The sequence below is a fragment of the Symphalangus syndactylus genome, chromosome 18 (assembly GCF_028878055.3).
Source record: "Symphalangus syndactylus isolate Jambi chromosome 18, NHGRI_mSymSyn1-v2.1_pri, whole genome shotgun sequence".
NCBI classification, from domain to species: domain Eukaryota; kingdom Metazoa; phylum Chordata; class Mammalia; order Primates; family Hylobatidae; genus Symphalangus; species Symphalangus syndactylus.
This window is the reverse complement of record NC_072440.2, coordinates 88,871,951-88,891,863: the sequence shown is the minus strand read 5'-3', so window position 1 is coordinate 88,891,863 and position 19,913 is coordinate 88,871,951. Positions and strand designations below refer to the sequence as shown.

General features: G+C 49.1%; 1 protein-coding gene and 1 pseudogene across 1 annotated transcript in view; both read left to right on the top strand.

Moving 5' to 3' along the window:
* The first annotated feature begins 4,430 nt into the window (after positions 1–4,430).
* Positions 4,431–19,913, top strand: part of KLHL29 (kelch like family member 29) — a 324,605-nt gene continuing 309,122 nt past the window's right edge. Inside the window, exon 1 of the mRNA XM_055253343.2 lies at positions 4,431–4,710. The gene's annotated coding sequence lies outside the window, so the exon portion shown is untranslated. The remainder of the gene's footprint in view (positions 4,711–19,913) is intronic.
* On the top strand, positions 17,346–18,164 carry LOC129468174 (peptidyl-prolyl cis-trans isomerase A-like; annotated as a pseudogene).

Genomic DNA, 19,913 nt, shown 5'->3' with positions numbered 1-19,913 from the left:
TGAGAGTCTCTTCCCCACAGGTGAGCATGTTCTTGATAACAACTGCTGTTAACCCTTGTCAAGAACAACAGCCAAGTATTGTATTAGGAAACCTCGATCACTTTTTGGAAAATAGGCAGGGTAAAAATGATTGGCTTATAAGCCACCTTATACCTTCCCTGTCTTCCTGAGAGTTGCCAGCACAGAGTTGAGCAACAAAGCAGGTTCTCAGTAAATGGCTGATTGCATGATTGGCAAATGCCTTTGTGACACATCACAGAGCAGGGTGGCTATGGTGAAAATTTGGCAGCTGTGACTCCTTACTTCCTGCTTTAATCAACGTCATGGGATTGAAATGCTGGACACACAGTAGGTGCTAAATAAATTTTTATGGATTGATTAACCACTGGAGGGACTGTGCCTTATGTGGGATTTATTAATGCTTTTGATGCCAAATAGGGGTGGTTTCAATAGAGCATAATGTGTTTAAAAAAAAAAAAAAGCAAACACAAAACCCCAACCAGGACAGAGGCTGGCAGCCGCTCTGTTTACACCCACTGTGCTCCTGGAAACAAACGTCCTGTCAAACCGGAAGGTTTCTGATGAGGCTTCCACTCTTCCGAGTGACCTGAGTGTTCAGTAATCAAAGAGACCCGTGCCCTTCTTCTACATTAGTGCTCTCTGTCCTAAGACTGATCTCCAGTTATGTGTCTGGGATGAAGACTTTTGCTGATGAAGGCAAAAATCAGCATCCACTGTATCTACTCCAAGGGAAAAGCACTGGGCTAATGACAAAAGAAACTGCATTTGTGTGTTTGGTGGGGTAAAAAGAACAGAGGCTTTGGGATAATCAGGCTCAAATTTCAGCGCTGTCACTTATGCAGGTTCTCATCTACCCTCTCTGGAACTCAGTTTTGAGGGCTGATAACACCAACTCCACAGGTTGCTGTGAGGATTAACAAGATATCATGGGTAGAGTTCTTGGTACAGTGCCTGACATATAGTAGCAACAGGGTAAAGGTCCTTTTGTTGTGGCTATTATTATAAACACAGACAAGGACAGAAGTCTACCTTGGCCACTGTGGGTTTATGTGGCACCCCAAGTGGTCCTGATGTGACTTCCTCTGGTTCCTCCTTAGGTGACAGTGGCCTTCCCAGTACAAGTCCTTGTCTGATTGACTGCACAGATAATGGTCTATGATCTGAGCAGGGAATGGATGTTCTGGAGTGTTCCAGTCAACTTCCCTATGCACTATGAGTCTGCTCCTTCACTACCCATCTGCTTGGAGTGTACACATTAGTCCTGATCCCAGTACCCAGATTGGGGCTCAGGACAGGGAGGGTTGGCTTTTGGAAAACACATCACCAAGTCGATCCTGTGCTTCATGGAGAAATCTTTGACCATGGTAGAAGAGGTTCCTGGGCACAACACACGAGTCCCATGAACCACACGGAGAGATCCATGCCAGTCATGGGGCCCATTCCATGGGCCACAGAGTAGAGCAAAGAATGACCCAGAAAAGATCCCAGACACCAGCAAGATCTATGTAGAGAGAGAGAGAGGAGACCCCTGACAGAATGCAAATCCAGTTTATGTTGCCAAGACACTAGGTATGCTGGGACAGATCATGTGAACACCAGCACTCTGAAATGAAATTCATGTGCAGACCACCACAGACCCTTCATAAATGGCTGTGTCCACACTAAACAGCTCCCAGCAGGGCAGAGCATCAGTGACGTGGAAGGCTTGGATAAAACGAGGATGGGTGAGGACAGGGTAGACAAGCCCACTGGGAGTCTAATTCACACAGCTTTTCTCATTCTCCCTGACAAGCTGGCTCCCCCGGTGAGCTGTTACCAAACTTAAGCCCTGAAGACTGCGGTGCTCCAGAACCAGCGCCCTTCGCACCACCATGGCCCCAGTAGGTCCTCCTCTGGATAAGACCTCAGCACAGCTCTCTTTTCTGATCCTGCCAGCAGGGAATCTGGGAGCATCCTTTCTCCTTCATCTGGAGAGGGAGCTGAATAAGGATTCTTGGAGTTCCTATTTTCCTCTTTCAACTGAGGATCATTCAAAATCATCTGTAAGACACTGTGAGTGCCTCACATTGCCAGATCTTAACCTATCCCAGACCCTGCAAACCTTAGCCACATTTCTGTAGTGCCTACAGCTGTCACACAGGGCGCTACTCCAGAATGCGGCTGGGCGGACTTTTGCATGTTCACAGTCAGTGGATCCATGGAGATTATCTCGGAGGACAGCTTCCTACAGCGTGGATGAACAGACACACGCCTGTGGCTTTGTTCTCCTTTTTTGCATTGAGTTGACCTGTGTATCAATTTGAAATCCCAAGAAATCCCTCTTTTTTCCATTTTGCTATCTGGTACTCTTCTATCACTTTCCATATACCATTTTAAGAACATAGTACTCAAACCAAAGCTATCCATCACCTTCAGGTGTTGTCTGAGGACCCTCGGGGAGCTTTTCTCCTCCTCCCCCCACTCCTGCTCCCCTTTTCAGCACCTCTGTCACCCTCTCTTAAGGTCACACCAGTTTTCCTAGCTGTCCTCCTCATGAAGGGCGGCTTCCTCCCTGAAGTGCTCCGCTCTGTCCCCTCCCCTGAGTCCCGGGCTTCACACATACAAACTTTGTTGGATGTTTTTTCCAGGAAATGCAGTTATTCTGACACTAGTGGGCCATTTCCCCGGCGTCCTCATTCCGTTTCTGACAGTGCTCCTGCTACCCTCAGTAGATTATTATTATTTATTATTTATCAGCCACGACACTGTACTCTGCTTCCTACAAGATATTAAAGAAGACACAATCCGTGCGCTGAGTTTACAGCCAAGGAGAGCAGAGGCCTGGATCAGACATCACAGCTGGGGAGCTGAGAAGAAAGGATTTACCGGCTCAGTCCTCCTTAGCCCTGGCAGATGGGGGCAGGGACTGGCAAAGCCCTCCCCAGGCCAGCTCCTCCCAGCTGAGCCCCCACAGCCAGCTACCCACACTACCTACTGCACCCCATCTCTGATTTCTAGCAAGGCCTCAGGCCTCAGGCCTTTACCTGGGGGAGCAGCGGAGGGAGGGTGGAGGATGAGGATGGGGCCCTCAGGCCTTTACATTCAGGCAGGGGTGGAGGAGGAGGGCGGGTACAGATATTTCCTCTGAAACTCAAAACCAGGTAAAGGGGATGTAGGGGAGGAGGGAGAGGTCGGGGAATAAACACCAGATCAGGAGAGCATTCAGGGGTGGGGAAGACTGTGCCCAGAGCGAAATATTCTAGCATAATGGAAAAGCCCTCACTGGGGGTCCTACACGCCTCTCTGGCCAAATCTCTTCTATTAGGGTTAGAAGTTAGGGTCTGTGTAGACAGCATGTGTGGACCGAGAGGTGGTGGGACTGAGAAGTCAGTGTAGACAGTGTGAGAGACAGCGGACTGTGGTGGGGGTGAGTAGTCGGTGTAGACATCAAAGGCTGGTCAGGCTGTTAAACAGAGAAGGCTTCCTGGATTCCTAAGGGTCAGTATGAACAGAAAAGTCGCGCGCCCCAGGAGAGGCAGGGCTGACTCAAAAGGCTGGTGGACACTTTGCAGGGCTCTCCCTGGTCCTTCAGAGGTGTAGACAATTCCTGCTCCTTTCCAAGGCTGGAGTGTCATAAAGAGGGCGGAAGCTGAAAGACTATTGGACTTTTTCCTTCTCAAACTTTTCCGCCAGTTTCCTCAGGTGTTGAGAGCAGACGGGGAGCTCGCCTCAGTCCCGGTCCCCCAACCCTGGGCCCGCAGGGCCAGGAGGCCACGACGGAGCAGCCCGTGCCACGCGCCGTGCGTCTGCGGGGCGCGGCCGCGGAGCCAGGCGAGCCGGGGGCCACCGCGAGGGGCGGGGGCGGCGGACAGACGGACCGACGGACACACCCGCGAGCACTCCAACCCCGGACCGGGCGCGCGGCCGCCGGCGATCCCTCGGGCCGGGGGAGCTGCGCACGGGGCCCGGCCGGGCCGGGCCGGGCCGGGCCGGGCCAGGGGGCCCCGCCTCCCCCACCCCCCACCCCCGCCCACTCGGGCGCCCGTGATTGGCTCCGCCCGCCCCTGGCTGCGCGCCGAAGCCCGCCTCCCTCGCAGCTAAAGCAGACGGTACCCGGAGCGGAGCGAGCCAGAAGGGAGCATGGTCCCCGCGCCGCGGCCGCGCCAGCCCCCGCGCCGCCGCCGCCGTCCCCGCCACCGCGGATCTCGCCGCAGCTCCAGCCCCGGCCCCGGCTCCGCAGCGCCCGTCCGCAGCCCCGGCGGTCGCCGCGCTTGAGCGCAGCCCCCGCCCGGAGCCCGAGCCGCGAGCCCGGAGCCAGCCCCAGCCCCGCGGCCGCCGCGGCTGCGGGGAGAGGGCGGGGGCGATGCTGCCGGAGCCGCCGCCGCCGCCGCCGCCTCGATGAGAGCCGCGCCGCACCGCGCATAGCCGCACAGGCTGACAGGCAGGAGGACCGACTTCCCTCTCCCGGGCATCCTCCCTGGGCTGCCGGGAGGCGGCGGCGGCAGAGGAGGAGGAGAAGGAACGAGGGGAGAAGGCGGAGAGCAGGAACGCGAGGAGGAGGACCTGGATCCGTTTCCTCCGGCCAGGACCCGAGCGGCCCCAGCCACCGCTACCCGCCGGCGCCGTCCGCTCTCCATCAGCCCTCCTGCGCCCACCCGCGACCCCGGGCTCTCTGCGCGTCGGGCCGGGGCCGGAGCCGCGCGGCCGGAGGTAAGAGCCGGGCCGGGCTGGAGCGCCTCGGATGCGGCGCCGGAGGGAGACCCAGGTCCTGGCCGCCGCGCGGGGCCGGGCCGGGCGTGGGAGCGGGGCCGGAACCCGGAACGCTGGGCTCGGCTCCGGCGGCGGCGGCGACAGGAGCCTCCCGCGTCTGGACTCGCAGGCTGCAGGAGCCCTTGCGCCTGCGCTGCTCCAGGGGGAAAAAGGGGGGGAAAAAACTTCCTGCCGCCGGGTGTGTATGCACCGGGGCTGCCTGGGGCCACTGTCACGGTGGTCGGAGGTGCTGGAGGCGAGTGTGACCCCTGGCCTGAGCAGCCCCCCTGCTGGGCCCGGCGGCGCGCGCCCCTCTCCAGGCCACGTTCCCCTGAGCGGCCCAGGGCCCCGGCCGGGCAGGGGGCCTGGAGGCGCCAGAGGGCTGGCCCCCAGGGGCGGCCGCGCGCACTGTCCTTTGGGGAGGTGCGCGCCTCTGTGCAGCGAGAAGCCAGGTTGGGGTTTTCTGCCCCTCGCGTCCTCTGATCCCGCATTTGGGGACTGGGTCTATTTACTCAATCCCAAGTAACTTTCGAGGTAGAGGAGCTCGAAAACCGTCGGGAGGGAACCCGCACAGACCTTATTGTGACCCACCCCACCTCGACACACACACGCGCACTTCCCTTGGCACCTTGTGGGTGCCAGCGTGTTGTGGGGGGACGCGGAAAGGAGAGCTCACGGGGACGGCGAAGGGGCCAGGAGGTAGTGTCGGTGGGGAGGGGTTGTTGATGTGTGGGACAGGGTGGACCTGGAGATGTGTAGTGGGAGTGTGAACGCGCGCTCCGATGGCCTCGGGGGGCCCGGGGGGGCCCAGGGCTCGCGTCCCGGTCTCCGTGGCCTGGAGCGGGCTGAGAGCGCGAGGGTTATCTGCGGTCGCCGCGCGGGTGCCCGCGCTGGGCAGCCTCGGCCCCGGGCCCCGAGGGAGGGACGTGCTTGCCCGGGGCCGAAGCGCGGTGTTGGGAGCCGGGGTAGGTCGGAGGCGGCTCCTAGGGCAGGTCGCCTCTGCGTTGCCTGGGGAAGGCGGGGACGCGCTGCCTGCCTGCGGCCAGCCGTCTCGGAAGAGGAGGTGGCGGCCACGCGCGAGTCTCGGATGCCTGGGTCCGCCCGCTGAGAAGCCAGTTGTCGTCCCTGGGCTCTGGAACCGAGCGGCAGACGCGGTCCGTTGGCGGGCCCTCGCGCGGGCCCCCAGGGATGCTGATGGGTAAGGAGCTGCCGCCGCCGCCGCTGCCATCCCTGCCGCTCTGCAAACGTTCTCCTCCCTCCCTCCCGTGCTTGCGCCGCGGCGCGCCCCGGGAGAATCGTGGACGCAGGTATTTATGTAGCATTAGGCGAGACCTCGGCGTTGGAGGGACCAGACCGTGGAGGACGCCGAGCTGCCGCTGCCCGCGAAACTTCCACTCCGGCAGCTCAGCGGCATCCCGGTCCCGCTGCTGCAGGTTCCAGCCTCTCTCCAGTCCAGCAACGCTGGGATTCGGACTCCTCTTGCAATGACAGATCTGTCCTGGTTACGGCTGTATTTATGCTAGTTTCAGTCTCTTTAAAGTCATCTGTCTAGTCACTACAGAGTTTCTTCCTGGCCGTGTGGTCTTATCACTAACTCAGCCCTGGGAGGGCAGATTTGAGGAATTGCTTCATTTTCAGATGAATGACAACAGACTTGTCCCACCTCATTCCTGATTTATTATTATTGTTATTATTATGGAAGGAAGGTATAGAGCTTTTTAATTTTTTTGTGAGGGAGGAGAATGAACAATTTTATAGATTGTTCATTCTGACACTTAGAGAAAACATGTCCAGTAAGCACTAGTGAATACTTTAAAGGCTGGCTGGCATGCGTGTATTTGATTAGTCCATAATCTAGGTGTTTATACAGGTATGGAGCTGTGTGCTACTGATGAATAGTCTCCGTCCCATACATTGTGCTGGAATGCACTTGATTTATCACCCTGCTATAAATCAGGGAATTACTAGCACATGTGCCTTTAAACTCTATATGAATTTAATGGCATTTAAATTGGTTTATGGGCTGATGCATCTAACTAATTTTAATAACTTTTCTGCACAAACATCTTATAAACCATATTTGCCTATGATTAAGAAAAACATTTTCTTCTCCTCGGTCTCTCCATTTCTAGTGTGGTTATGGAAATTTATAGGTCTCCAACTTTCATTTGCAAGCAGCAATCCAAACGAAATACCTAGAGTTTTACTGAAATAAAATATCCTATGGTAGCCATGGTAACAAATAGATTAAGGGTTATTGGTTTTCATCTGAATGTGATGGGGGGTGGGGATCTAGTGTTGTGTCTTTTTAATTGTGTTTCTAATGAGTGGTGGTCATACTTCAAGTACTCAGTGTGGTAGACAAGCAAGACTGAGAATTCAGGTTTGTGGGAGGTTGATTGAAACAAAGACTAGTAGAGCCCAGGAGAATGACTTTTGCTAACTGCAGCTCCTCTTATCTAGGAACAAAATGGATAAAAACCTTTTTTTGTTTCTCCAGTGGATGAGCACACTTTAAGACTGGAAAATGCATTTTGCTTATAAACTATTACCAAAGGAACCTTTAAATCCAGTGTGTTTTCTAGGAATAAACATGTTGGAAGTGTGGCGGTTGGTGTGGATTGAGTGTCACTGTTGTTATCAACACCTGTCAGTTTAAGTGAGGCACATCATTAGTCTATTCAAATCTTGCCTATTTCAATATTCATGCATTTCCATGGTGATCCATTCATTTTTGTTTATTTAGTCAACCTTATAAATCTTTCGCATCAATTTTAGTTGTGCCATCTTTTTATTTCTTTCTTTTATCAATTGATTTAGCTACAAACCATTCCTAGTTTAAAGTACTTCCTTCTTTTTTTCCTGCTAGTTTCTAAAAGCCTACACTATTCCCAGCTACATACGGATATAAAGGAGTTAATTTTTTTCATAGACTCAAATAGCACCCCTAATACTAATGTCATTTTTTAGCATCTCATTTGATATGTATGTGTAGATGGGGTTTTTTTTTTTTTCTCTTTCAGCAGGCTTACTGTAAAGCTTTCTCCCTTTTTGACCGGGAGACATCAATTCAGTCCAGCAGAACTAACAAAAGTTTTTCCTTCCTTCCTCCTTTTTGCTTCCTTCCTTTTTTTTCTTTCTTCTTCTTCTTTTTTTTTTTTTTTTTTTTTAAATCCCAGTACTGTTATGGCTTAGGCATTCTTTGTGTCATCGGTTGTATCTGGCTTGGAAAGACTTCGAGACTATATTAGAGCAGGTCTGTCCTGGGGTCTTTTCTGGTAGTGGTCAAAGCCAGAAGGTTTCAGAACAGCAGAGGATTTTCCAAATACAATATATATTTAGTCACAGCATATAGTGCCCCTAGGATCATAGTAACATTGTAAGTCCGCTGAACAGGCAGTTTTACTTAAATGCGAGTGATGATTTTGCTCACCCACTTTCAACTTAGCTTTCTAATGATGCAATCCCATGCTAATCACAACCCTGTATATTTGAGAAATATCAAGGCAAGCATTAGCACGCTACTGACTTATTAGGATCAGGCAAAGTAATTGGAACACTTAAGTTTAAAGTCAGATGAAGAAATAGAATTATAACCAACTTTGTGATTCTGTAATCAGTTAACTAAGTGTCTACTTAGGGATAGGAGGAGGAAGAAACATCATGAATAAGAAATCCAGCCTTTAGTGGTGCTGAATGAGGATAAACCAAGGCAGTTACTGTGTAAGAGGACTGGAGAACAAGAAATGTGTTAGTGGATGGGAGGACTGCTGGAGCCCAGGAATTTGAGGCTGCAGTGAACCGTGATCACGCCCTGCACTGGGCGGCAGAGCAAGACCCAGTCTCAGAAAAAAAAAAAAAAAAGGAGGCGGGGGGGTGGAATATAAGTTTAAACAGATAAATCATATGTTTCCCAGGCCTGTCTTAGCATCTTTCACTGTGCTAGACACATATCCACGCAAATGTTTGGAAGCTGGTAGAATATCTGTAGTTTGTGTAGAAGATAGTCAGTTTTTATTAAGTAATCTGGGGTCATCACCTGATATGCTAAAAAATTAGGTAGCATAATTCCTGTAATGTACTTTTGTCTGAAGTAAATTTTACCATAGAAAATGATCTTAATTTTGGTTAAGAAGGAAAGATGTATCCAAATTCTTTACCTGCACCTTAGATCAAAAATGCTGAGATCAGGACCACCCTGAAAGCAAACTCTACGGTTCTTCCTACAACCGCCACAGGCTTACTTCTCCCACAGTAAACGCAGCCTGTACTTTCTTCAAGGAAACCACTTGAAAACAGGAAAACTGAAACTGCCAATTAAGATGAGGCAAGTTGATCACTGGAAGTAGCAACAGAGTTCTTTGTGAAATCAATTTTATCGTTTGGGAGCATTTCCACCTTTAGGGTAGAAAGGCGAAGAGTTCTCATTTTCTGTACGAGAGGGTATCTGCATGAAATTCAAGTAGTTCAGAGACTCTCGAGACTGTGCAGCAGCAAATGATGACTCACAAGCTGGAAGAAGAACGGCGAGCACGGTTGTGGCCGGGGATCCAGCGTGCGCAAAGAAGACAGCCTCTAGGACATTTACAGGCTGCCATTGGCCTCACAGGTGTCTATTGTTATAATTTGTAGGTTTTTGACATTTTAAAATCATTGATCATTTTAAGGATATATGTATGTGTGTATATATATTTGTAAACAGATAATCACACATGTATATACACATACATATATACAGTTATATATACACAAATATATGTTCTGTCACTTTGTTTAAACCATGGTTTAAAAACACATAAAATTTACCATCTTTACCTTTTTTTTTTTTTTGAGAAGGAGTTTCACTCTGTCACTCAGGCTGGAGTGCAATGACACAATCTTGGCTCGCTGCAACCCCTGCCTCCTGGGTTCATGCGATTCTCCTGCCTCAGCCTCCAGAGTAGCTGAGATTACAGGCACCTGCCACCACGCCCAGCAAATTTTTTGTATTTTTAGTAGAGACAGGGTTTCCCCATGTTGGCCAGGCTGGTCTCGAACTCCTGACCTCGGGTGATCCACCCACCTCAGCTTCCCAAAGTGCTGGGATTACAGGCATGAGCTACCTTTACCATTTTTAACTGTGCATTCGTAGCATTCACATTGTTGTGCAAGCAAGCTCCAGAACCCTTCGTCTTGCAGAACTGAAAGTATATACCCATTAAACATCACGTCCCCATTCCCACCTCCCTCAGCCCCTGGCATCCGCCATTCTACTTCCTGTTTATACATTTAACTACCTTAGATCCCTCACGTGAGTGGAATCATGCCACATTCGTCCTTTTGTGATGGGCTTGTTAAACTTAGCATAATGTCTTCCAGGTTTATCACATCTTGTGGCATGGGACAGGATTTCCTTCCTTTTTAAGGTTGAATAATATTCCATTGCATGTATGGACTACATTTTGTTTGTCCATTCATCTGTTGATGGAGATTTGGGTTGCTTCCATGTTGTAGCTACTGAGAATAACGCTGCTGTGAACAGGAGTATAAGACATCCTGTTTTCAGTGTTTCTGGGTCTATACCTAGAGGTGGAATTGCTGTTATTTTGATGTTTTCTTTGTTTTGAGATGGAGTTTTGATCTTGTTGCTCAGGCTGGAGTGCAATGGTGTGATCTTGGCTCACTGCCACCTCTGCCTCCCACGTTCAAGGGTTCAAGTAATTCTCCTGCCTCAGCCTCCTGAGTAGCTGGTATTACAGGCATGTGCCTCTATGCCCAGCTGATTTTGTATTTTTAGTAGAGATGCGGTTTCTCCATGTTGGTCAGGCTGGTCTCGAACTCCCAACCTCAGGTGATTCGCCCGTCTCTGCCTCCCAAAGTTCACTCTGGGATTATAGGCATTAGCCACTTCGCCCAGCCCTATTTTGACTTTTAACACTAACAAATTATATAAGTTTTCAATTGAAGAGACTTGGTGAGAATGCAGTCACACAGAATACTGTCCAATAAAGAATGCAGTAGATGTTACTGACATTTGTTCTTCCTTTTCTGTGTATGCATTTCCTCCCGAGTCTCTCTGATCTCATGCTTTGCTTGGGGACTTGTCCTAGTTGCAGTGATACTGCAGAGGGAATAGAAACATGGGCTTCCTGTCCACGTTGAAGTCCCGTCTCCAGTGCCTCCTAACTGTGTGACCTTGAAAGGATCCTTAATCTCACCCAGCCTCAGTTTTCTTTTATGAAATTGGAAGGAGCAGTAGTGGCTATCTAGGGTGGTTGTGAGGGTGAAAACAGATAACCTCCATAAACCTACATTACAGTGGCCTGGGGAAGTGCTCTACAAAGGGGGCTTAGGAAAAGTAGCTGTGGAAGAAGAGACAGCAGCAACCCCTAGAGATCTCAGAAACCGTAGATGCCAGTCCTGTTCAATTTCAATCATAAATGTTTTAATCGCACACCAGGGCATGTATATATATTGTGTTCTGTAAGTCTCACTATCAGTAATTCTGAAAAGCGTAAGACATTTGCATCACAATTCCAATAGTTAAAAATACCCTCTAGTTGATTTGATGTGTGAACTTTTAATTCCATCTTTAGTATCATAATTTTAGAGTTGATGTGGATTTTTGAGGTCAGCTAATCTACCTATTATTCAATCACCAAACCTTTATTAAGCCCCAATAATATAATAATAATAATAGCTTCCAGTTATGGCTGCTCACTATATCCGAGTACTTTACATATATTATCTCTAATCCTCATATCAATGCTTTGAGGTAGGGATTATCCACATTTTACAAATGAAGATGAGGCTCAGTGGTAATCAACTGGCCTAAGGCCACAAACCTAGCCACGTTGTTCAGCTGGGTTTGAACACAGATCCCTCAGCTACCAGTCTGTCTGTGTTTTCCTTTCCACACACACACCCCTATTCGTGTGTGCACTTGTGCCTGTGTCTTTGTTTTTTCCCATGCATCTGCACCACTTCACACTGCCTATACCAGGTACTGTGTTGTCTATACTAATTAACATTTTATGTAAAATCAATCTAGTAGAAGGAATGTGAGCTAAAATAACAATATTAATCAAGTCTCACCAACATTCATGATACCTTTTGGATTTGCACACCTGCTTCCATTTACTGTGGTTTCTGGAAGGCTAATGAGAACTTTTAGGTGTTTGAATGGCATCTGTTTCTATCTTGAGCCAGCATAGTAAATAAATAGCAAATCAAAGAATAAAAACAATGTAGAAAGGTTTAAAGATTCATCCAGAACCACTAATCGCTGACCCGGGCTTGTTCATTTTTGCATACCGATGCATAGCCTGGTGCCTGGCACAAAACTCTTTGGTAAAAATGTTTGCCCGGATAAGGTGTCAGATAACAGACATCAAAGCCGACTTTTTGGATGTTCTTTTCACTCTGTGGCTGTGTAGTCACATGTTCATGGTTTGTCATTGTGTGGAATTTTTGATGCTATATTTGGGCATATATCTATTAAATATGCTTATTGATGAATTCTAATCTGGATGGAATCTTCTAGGATTTATGACTTGAGATTTTGAAGACTAATTCTCTCTTGGAGCTTCATCATTGCAGTGACAACCTGGGTCTGTCTGGCGCTTCTGAGCATCTGTGCCGTCTGTCCTCTCTCAGGGGCTTTCCTTGTGGGGTGTTGTCTGTGCTCAGATTTCAAGATTTGTAGTAGTTCACAAAAGCATCGTTTTAAGGAAAAAATGAAACACCTGGAAATCACAGAGGCAGTTTGGGAAGGGCGATAACACTGTATTTTCCAACTTCTTCTGTTCTATTTTTATTCTTTATATTAGTTTTTTCTCGAGATGGGTGTGAATAGAGCCTGGAGCACACACCACAAAAATGTGTTTGCTCTGTTTTAACTCCTTCAACCTACATTCAGCCAAGGAGGGACTTCTTCAGTCTGAGATTCTCCTTGAGAAAGGCGTGGTTGCAGTGCCTGGGATCTGGACCACACAGGAGGTTCAGGGTGTGGGGAGGCTGGTGCCACCTGACTGCTGGCCCAGCACTGGCACGGTCACTCCTGTGTAGCTCCGCTGCTGCCCCTCCCTTCCCCCTGGGCTTGTCTCTACCCTAGAGGTAATGTCAAGCATGAGACTTCCTCTTCTTGAGGCTTCCCTGCAAAGCTCCTAGAAGCAAGTTGGAGGTGTGGGCGGTGAGGGAAGAGCAGACAAGAGGACTCTGTATCTCTGTTTTGTGCAAAGCAAATGCCAAAGGCTTAGATCAAATTAGAGACCCAACAGTGGCCAGAACATCCCTGCTTTCCTTTTGGTCATTTAGTAACACTGAGAAGTGGTGAGCAATGGTGAAATTGGGATTGAAAACAAAAAAACAAAAACAACCTTCCCTTTCTCCTTTACCTTCACTTTTCACATCTTCCAGCTTTAAGCATCTGCTTCTGGATCAAACCTGCAGCTAAGCTTAGCCTCCCAAGGAACTTTAAGGATATATATTCAGCTCCTGGAGCTTCTAAATGAGGATAGATTGAATAACTGTTTACTGAGAAGGCACAGTGGGAAGAGCACTGCCTTTCCTGTGGCATCTCATTTTTGCTCACCCTGTCGCATGGGTGATTTCACGGTGGTGGTATTCCTATTCTGCAGCTGATTTAGAGAGACGCAAGCATTTGCCCAAATTCAGATCAACAAACATGGGTGCCAGGCCTATGATGGGTGCTGGATGGGTTACAGGGAGGAAGGAGCTTGTCCTCCAGACACCTGCCTACCTATGGAGAAGGAAGAGAGCTAATATTCCCTTTACTAGGGAATATAAATTGCTTATTTGAATAAAAAAAACATATGTTTAGCCACATTGCTCACTGATTATCACAGTTGACATAATAAGTTGAGGTCCAGCTAATTTTCTTTTAAAGTGTGAAATAAATTTAAAGAGACTCACCAGTATGATTTCAAGTACCTTCAGACTGAAATGTGCTGGCCTCATCTTTGCAAATGGAACAAAAATTCAATTCTGAATTTGCCCGCAAGGCTTAGGTCTATCTGCCTCCTTTCTTTGTGGTGGGAAGGCTTCCTGGGGTATATGCTGATTTGGATCCACGAAGATTAAATACTTGAGGATTAAATGAGTTCCTGTTTGCCAAGTGCTTAGAACTGCACTGGCATATGCCAAATCGGTAACATCAGTGGTTATTTCTGGACTCGTCTTGGGGATCGTGGTCCTTGAAGGGAAGGACTTTGTCTTTTAGCCTTCCTTGGTCCTGGCACAGGCTGGATATTCGTTGTTCAAATACTGTGAGCTCAATGAATTGTGCTGAGGTGACGGAGGAAGGAGACAGGGCACCACATCTAACGAGGAAGTCCATGGAAATGAGTGGTCCAGTCCAGGAATTTCCTGAGAAATTCTGTGAGACAGTCCAGAGCAGAGAGAACCAGGTTGTGAATGCTGCTGTGGCCGTGACCCATGGGTCCACTGGGTTCTGCCTAACCACCTACATTGGCTGCTGTTGTTATTGACTTGTCTCTCCATCACAGTAGAGAGGGGTAGAAAATGGTGCTACTCCAGCTAAGGTCACAGATATGTGTCTGTTTCCACACTATTACCAGTGTGTGCCGAGATAAATTGGGAATAAGCATTTAGAAACTATGACTGCAGGCCAGGCATGGTGGCTCACACCTGTGATCCCAGCACTTTGGGAGGCCGACGCAGGCGGATCATGAGGTCAGGAGTTTGAGACCAGCCTCATCAACATGGTGAAACCCCGTCACTACTAGAACTACAAAACTTAGCCAGGCGTGATGGCATGTGCCTGTAATCCCAGCTACTCAGGAGGCTGAGACAGGAGAATTGCTTGAACCGAGAAGCCAGAGGTTGCAGTGAGCTGAGATTGCATCACTGCACTGCAGCCTGGGCGACAGAGCGAGACTGTCTCAAAAAAGAAAAAAAACAACAACAACAGAAACTCCGATTGCATTCAACACTGCCTTGGCAGCATGATCCATGGGCTCACCTCATTAACTAGGTACAGACCAGTTTGCATGGTCTTGGACTCACGTGGTGAGTTACCAGGAGAGCCGCCTATGGTGTGAGTGTGGGCTAATCATGCAAGGTAGGACCACATTTTGGTTCTTGACAGATTGGTGATGTAAACAAAAACCCAAAACCTGATCCTTCACCGCAAATAGGCGTAGAGAACTGCCTGGAAGAAACCTAGCTGCAGTTGTCTTGCCAAAGCAAGACATGTCCCGTGATTTTATAACACTTGGGTCTAGAATCCCTCATCAGTGAGGCCAACATTGCCACCTTTAGGTTAACAAGTGGGCTGAATTCTGTCCAACCCAGTGGTGCTCACATTAGCAGGGGCAGCAGCCTGGTCTGTCCTGCCCGGAACTTGACTGCCATTGTTGGTGGCCATAAGGAGGGCTGCGTCCCCTGCACTTAGGTGCCTCCCCAGTCTGTCCCCCGGATGCTGAGTGAGAGCCTCAGGATCTTGGCTCGGGACCCTGGTAGCCACCCACATACATCCTGAGGCCAATTTGTTGCAATGCTGCCCTGTTTTGACCTCTTGAGATTTGGGTAGGCTATTCTGCCATTGAATTAGCTTATTTGTTTTGGGTAAGTTATTTTGCCATTGACTTAGCTTACTTAGCCAATGGGAAGACATATAAGATGACCTAGCCCTGGCTTTTCAAACTAAAATTAAGGGCCGTGGAATTTGGGAAAGGTGCATACCTCATTTGGAAGTTGGGCTGGTTGGACCAGGAGGCTGCGGGCAGTGCGCTTGTCTGGCCGATCCTTCTAGAGGAGAGCCTGCTGTAATCTCTTCGGTTCATGCTATTCCAACCAGCTTTAATCATCAAAACTTAAATAATATTCAAACTGCGAAAGGAACATATTTCTTGCTGAAGCCTCGATTTGCCAAAGGGAAGCACCTAAGCTTCCCCATCTACCCATCTATGGCAACATGTTGTAAAAAAAGAAGCACCTGGATGGCTTCATATGATGTGGGGGAAACTGCCTTTTTCTACGATGATTCTCAGTTTTAAAGTTTCGTCTCTTCCCCCAAGTTGAGAAAAATGATTTTCATGGAAAGCATGTTTCAGGGAAGTCGCTTTTTTTTTCTCTGTATAAGGTCACCACCTCACTTGTGACCTTGAGGGAGGCTTCCTCCCTGGCCCCAGGTGTCTGACAAGGTCTGCTGTAGTGGCCCCTGGCTAGAGGTCTGGCAATGGCAGGGAGGGTGGGGGAGGATTTGTGCTGTGAGACCTGGAAGGTACCTGTGACTGGGACAGAGGGAAGCTCGCAGGCAGCCGTGGAGAACCTCGTCAGGAGAGCAGCTCCTGCTGCTGCCTTGCTGGATTAAAGGCACACAAATGGCCCTCCTGTGGCAGGGGCTCCAGCCCCAGTTCTAGATGAGGGCTGTAGTGATGGCCCCTGGCCCTTGCCCCTCCCCACGCACTCTCCCTCACATCACTGAGTGAGCAGGGCTTTTCAGAGCCACGGCCCTGCTCAGGTTTTAAAATTTAAAGCTTAATTCTACAGACACAATAAGCCATTTTTGTTAACAAGGACCTCTGGGGGAGGCAGCAGAGGTGGGGTGGTCACTCACTGACTGTGAAGTCACAATTTGACAGCTGCAACTGTCTGCTGTTTTTATGCCTGGTACACCTCTCAGAATGCCTGATCTCCAGAAACATTTTTTGATAGCTCAAATAGACACCTGGGCCAAGTATAGTCTCCTTGGTCCCAGGAAAATGGGAGGCACTTGCCTATCGGGCCCTTACTCCTGTGCTGGGTATGACCAGTGGGCCGCTGGGATGGGGTCGGGTGGAGGATGTGACACTGCTGCCTGGAACTGAGCATGCGGCAGTGGGGAGGGTGGGGCTTGGTTCTCAGGCCAGCACAGTGGCAATTAAAACGTACTTTCAACTCAACAAACAAACACCTCCATTAGAAAATGGGCAAAGGACTTGAATAGACACCTCTCCAGAGAAGGTATACCAATGGCCAATAAGGACATGAAAAGATGCTCCACATCACTAATTATTGGGGAATTGGAAGTCAAAACCACAATGATATACTGCTTCACATCCATTAGCATGACTATAAATAACACCAGAAAATAACAAGTGTTGGTGAGGATGTGGAGAAACTGCAACCCTTATGCACTGCTCATGAAAATGCAAAATGGTGCAACTGCTATGGAAAACATTATGGCCATTCTTCAAAAAATTAAACATAGAATTATCATCTGATCCAGCAATTCTACTTCTGAGCCTATACCAAAAAAAGTGAAAGCTGGGACCCAAACAGATGTTTATACACTAGTGTTGCTCATGGCAACCACGTTCATAATAGCCAAAAGGTAGAAGCAACCCAAGTGTCCATCAGTGATGAATGAATAAACAAAATACACTAGATACATACAGTGGAAGATGATTCAGCCTTAAAAAGGAAGGAAGTTTTCACACACGCTATAGCATGGATGAACCTTGAAGACATTATGCTAAGAGAAATAAGCCAGTCACGAAAGGACCATTACTGGAGGGTTCCACCTATATGAGATACCTAGAGTAGTATGGATTGGATTCACAGACAGAGGTAGAATGGTAGTGGCCAGGGGATGTGGGGAGAGAGTTATCATTTAATGGGCAGAGTTTCAGTTTAAGAAAATGAAATGCTCTGGAGATAGATGGTGGAGAAGGTTGCAAAACAATATGCATGTAGGCTTTGCAGATGCTGCTGCCACCTCTGGGATCCCCATACTGTCAGCCGTGGTCAACCCCGCAGTGTTCTTCGACATCGCTGTCAACGGTGAGCCCTTGGGCCACGTCTCCTTCTAGCTGTTTGCAGACAAGGTTCCAAAGACAGCAGAAAACTTTCATTCTCTGAACACTGGAGAGAAAGGATTTGGTTATAAGGGTTCCTGCTTTCACAGAAATATTCCAGGGTTTTATGTGTCAGGGCGGTGACTTCACATACCATAATGACACTGGTGGCAAGTCCATCTACAGGGAGAAATTTGATGATGAGAACTTCATCTTAAAGCATAGAGGCCCTGGCATCTTATCCATGGCAAATGCTGGACCCAACATGAATGGTTCCCAGTTTTTCACCTGCACTGCCATTACTGAGTGGTTGGATGGCAAGCATGTGGTATTTGGCAAGGTGAAAGAAGGCATGAAGATTATGGAGGCCATGGAGCACTTTGGGTCCAGGAATGGCAAGACTAGCAAGAAGATCACCATTGCCGACGGTGGACAACTCCAGTAAATTTGACTTGTGTTTTATCTTCACCACCCGACCATTCCTTTGTAGCTCAGGAGAGCACCCCTGCTCCTCATTTGCTCGCAGTATCCTAGAATTTTTGTGCTCTCGCTGCAGTTCCCTTTGGGTTCCATGTTTTCCTTGTTCCCTTCCATGCCTAGCTGGATTACAGAGTTAAATTTACGATTTAACACCTAGGGTGGAGGTGGAGGAGTAGAGCGCCCCCTCCCCCAGGCAGGGTTTGGGTGGCCTGTCCCCAGCTTGGCCTCTTCCTTTCTGGATCGAAGCCTTGAGGCTGGTTGAGATGCTGTTCAGCCACGTTAAAGCCATTAGTCTGGGACTGAAGCACCACAGCTTTTCTATCTTTCCAGTGACTTGGCTCTGTCTGCTGTGACCCATTCTTGGGTGAGTTTGTAGCCTCTGAGTCCAACAGTGAGGTCAGTGTCTCTCCATTTCCCCAGTGCTGGGTAGTATCTCATCTCATGACATGGTGAGGCCTAATGCAGAGCCATGCAGCTGGGCACCGTGGCTCACACCTGTAATCCCAGCACTTTGGGAGGCCAAGGTGGGAGGGTTGCTTGCAACCAGGAGTTAATAAAGATCAGCTTGGGAAATATAATAGTGAGACCCCATCTCTAAAAAAAAAAAAAAAAAAAAAAGCCAGATGTAGTGGTGCATGCCTGTAGTCCCAGCTACTTGGGAGGCAGAGGCAGAAGGATTAACCTCCTGGTTAAGGGTGCAGTGAGCCAAGATTGCACCACCGCACTCCAGCCTGAGTGCTATAGCAAGATCTTGTCTCTAAGTGGTGTGGGAGGGGGAAAGCTACACCTTTGTTGCAAATAGATCTGGGCTCAAAACACTAGCTGGCCACCTGGACATGGTGTAATCATAGGCAAGTTAATCTCTTGGAGCATAGCTACCTCATATGATAGCATCAAGAATACCTTTGTTGTTTCATGTCTGCCTTCGTAGGCCTGTTGGAGGTGGGTGGGTAATTCCTGCCTTCCAGTAACATGGACAAATTCATCAGTGTGAAAGCCGGTTTCAGCAGAGGACAGTTTCCTCTGCTTCCACGTTTCTGGGCAGTACCTCGTCTCATGCCATAGACAATACAAGTTGAGAGTGTGTGGGTGACAACTTCAACTGTTGCTCTACAGTAGAGAGCTGTGGAGACAGGACAGGCTGATCAGGGTGGGCTGTGGTCACTGGGGAACCTCATGGAGCAGAGAGAATTTGGGGACCCTCCAAGAGAAAAAGTATTTATGCCGGTTTCCCTCTCTCCATTCAGAAACCTTACTCTATACACCCCCGGTCCCCACCCTAAGTCCACCAGGTCACTGACAGCTAACAATTGACCCTCACCTGGGAGAGGTAAACTTGCAAGGCCCAGCTTGGATGTGCACCTGTGATTTCTAAAGGACTTCTGAATTCATCTCTCAATGAGGTTGACGGCACTGCTATCGTGTCTGAACCTATATAGGAGCCGAGGGCTGTGTGGTCATCAGAGCTTCAGTGTAGAGGCTCACATGACAGAGACGTGGAGTGTGGAGCCCATCTCAGCAAGTCAGGGCCTGACACGTTACGCCTGCTCACGTGTGGGCACAGGAGACCTGGGACAGAGGAAGCGATCTGCTCCTGCCCGAAGTAGTGGGAGGGGCAGGAAGGTGCGTTGCTGAGCAGAGGGACTGTCTCCTGGTCCAAGGAGCCTCTGTCTGGCTGGGCCGAGGCTACCCTCAGCTTCCATCTCTCCTCTTCATTCTCTAGAAGGCTCTGCCAGGTTCAGATCCTGCCTGTCCTCTGCAGCTTTGTAGGGAGCAGTCCCCACGTCTATGAGGATTGCCTGACGCAGGTTCTCGAGGTAACTGCTTCAGGGCTGTGTGGGAGTCCCCAGCTGACCTGACCATGTGCTTCTGTGGAAACTGATC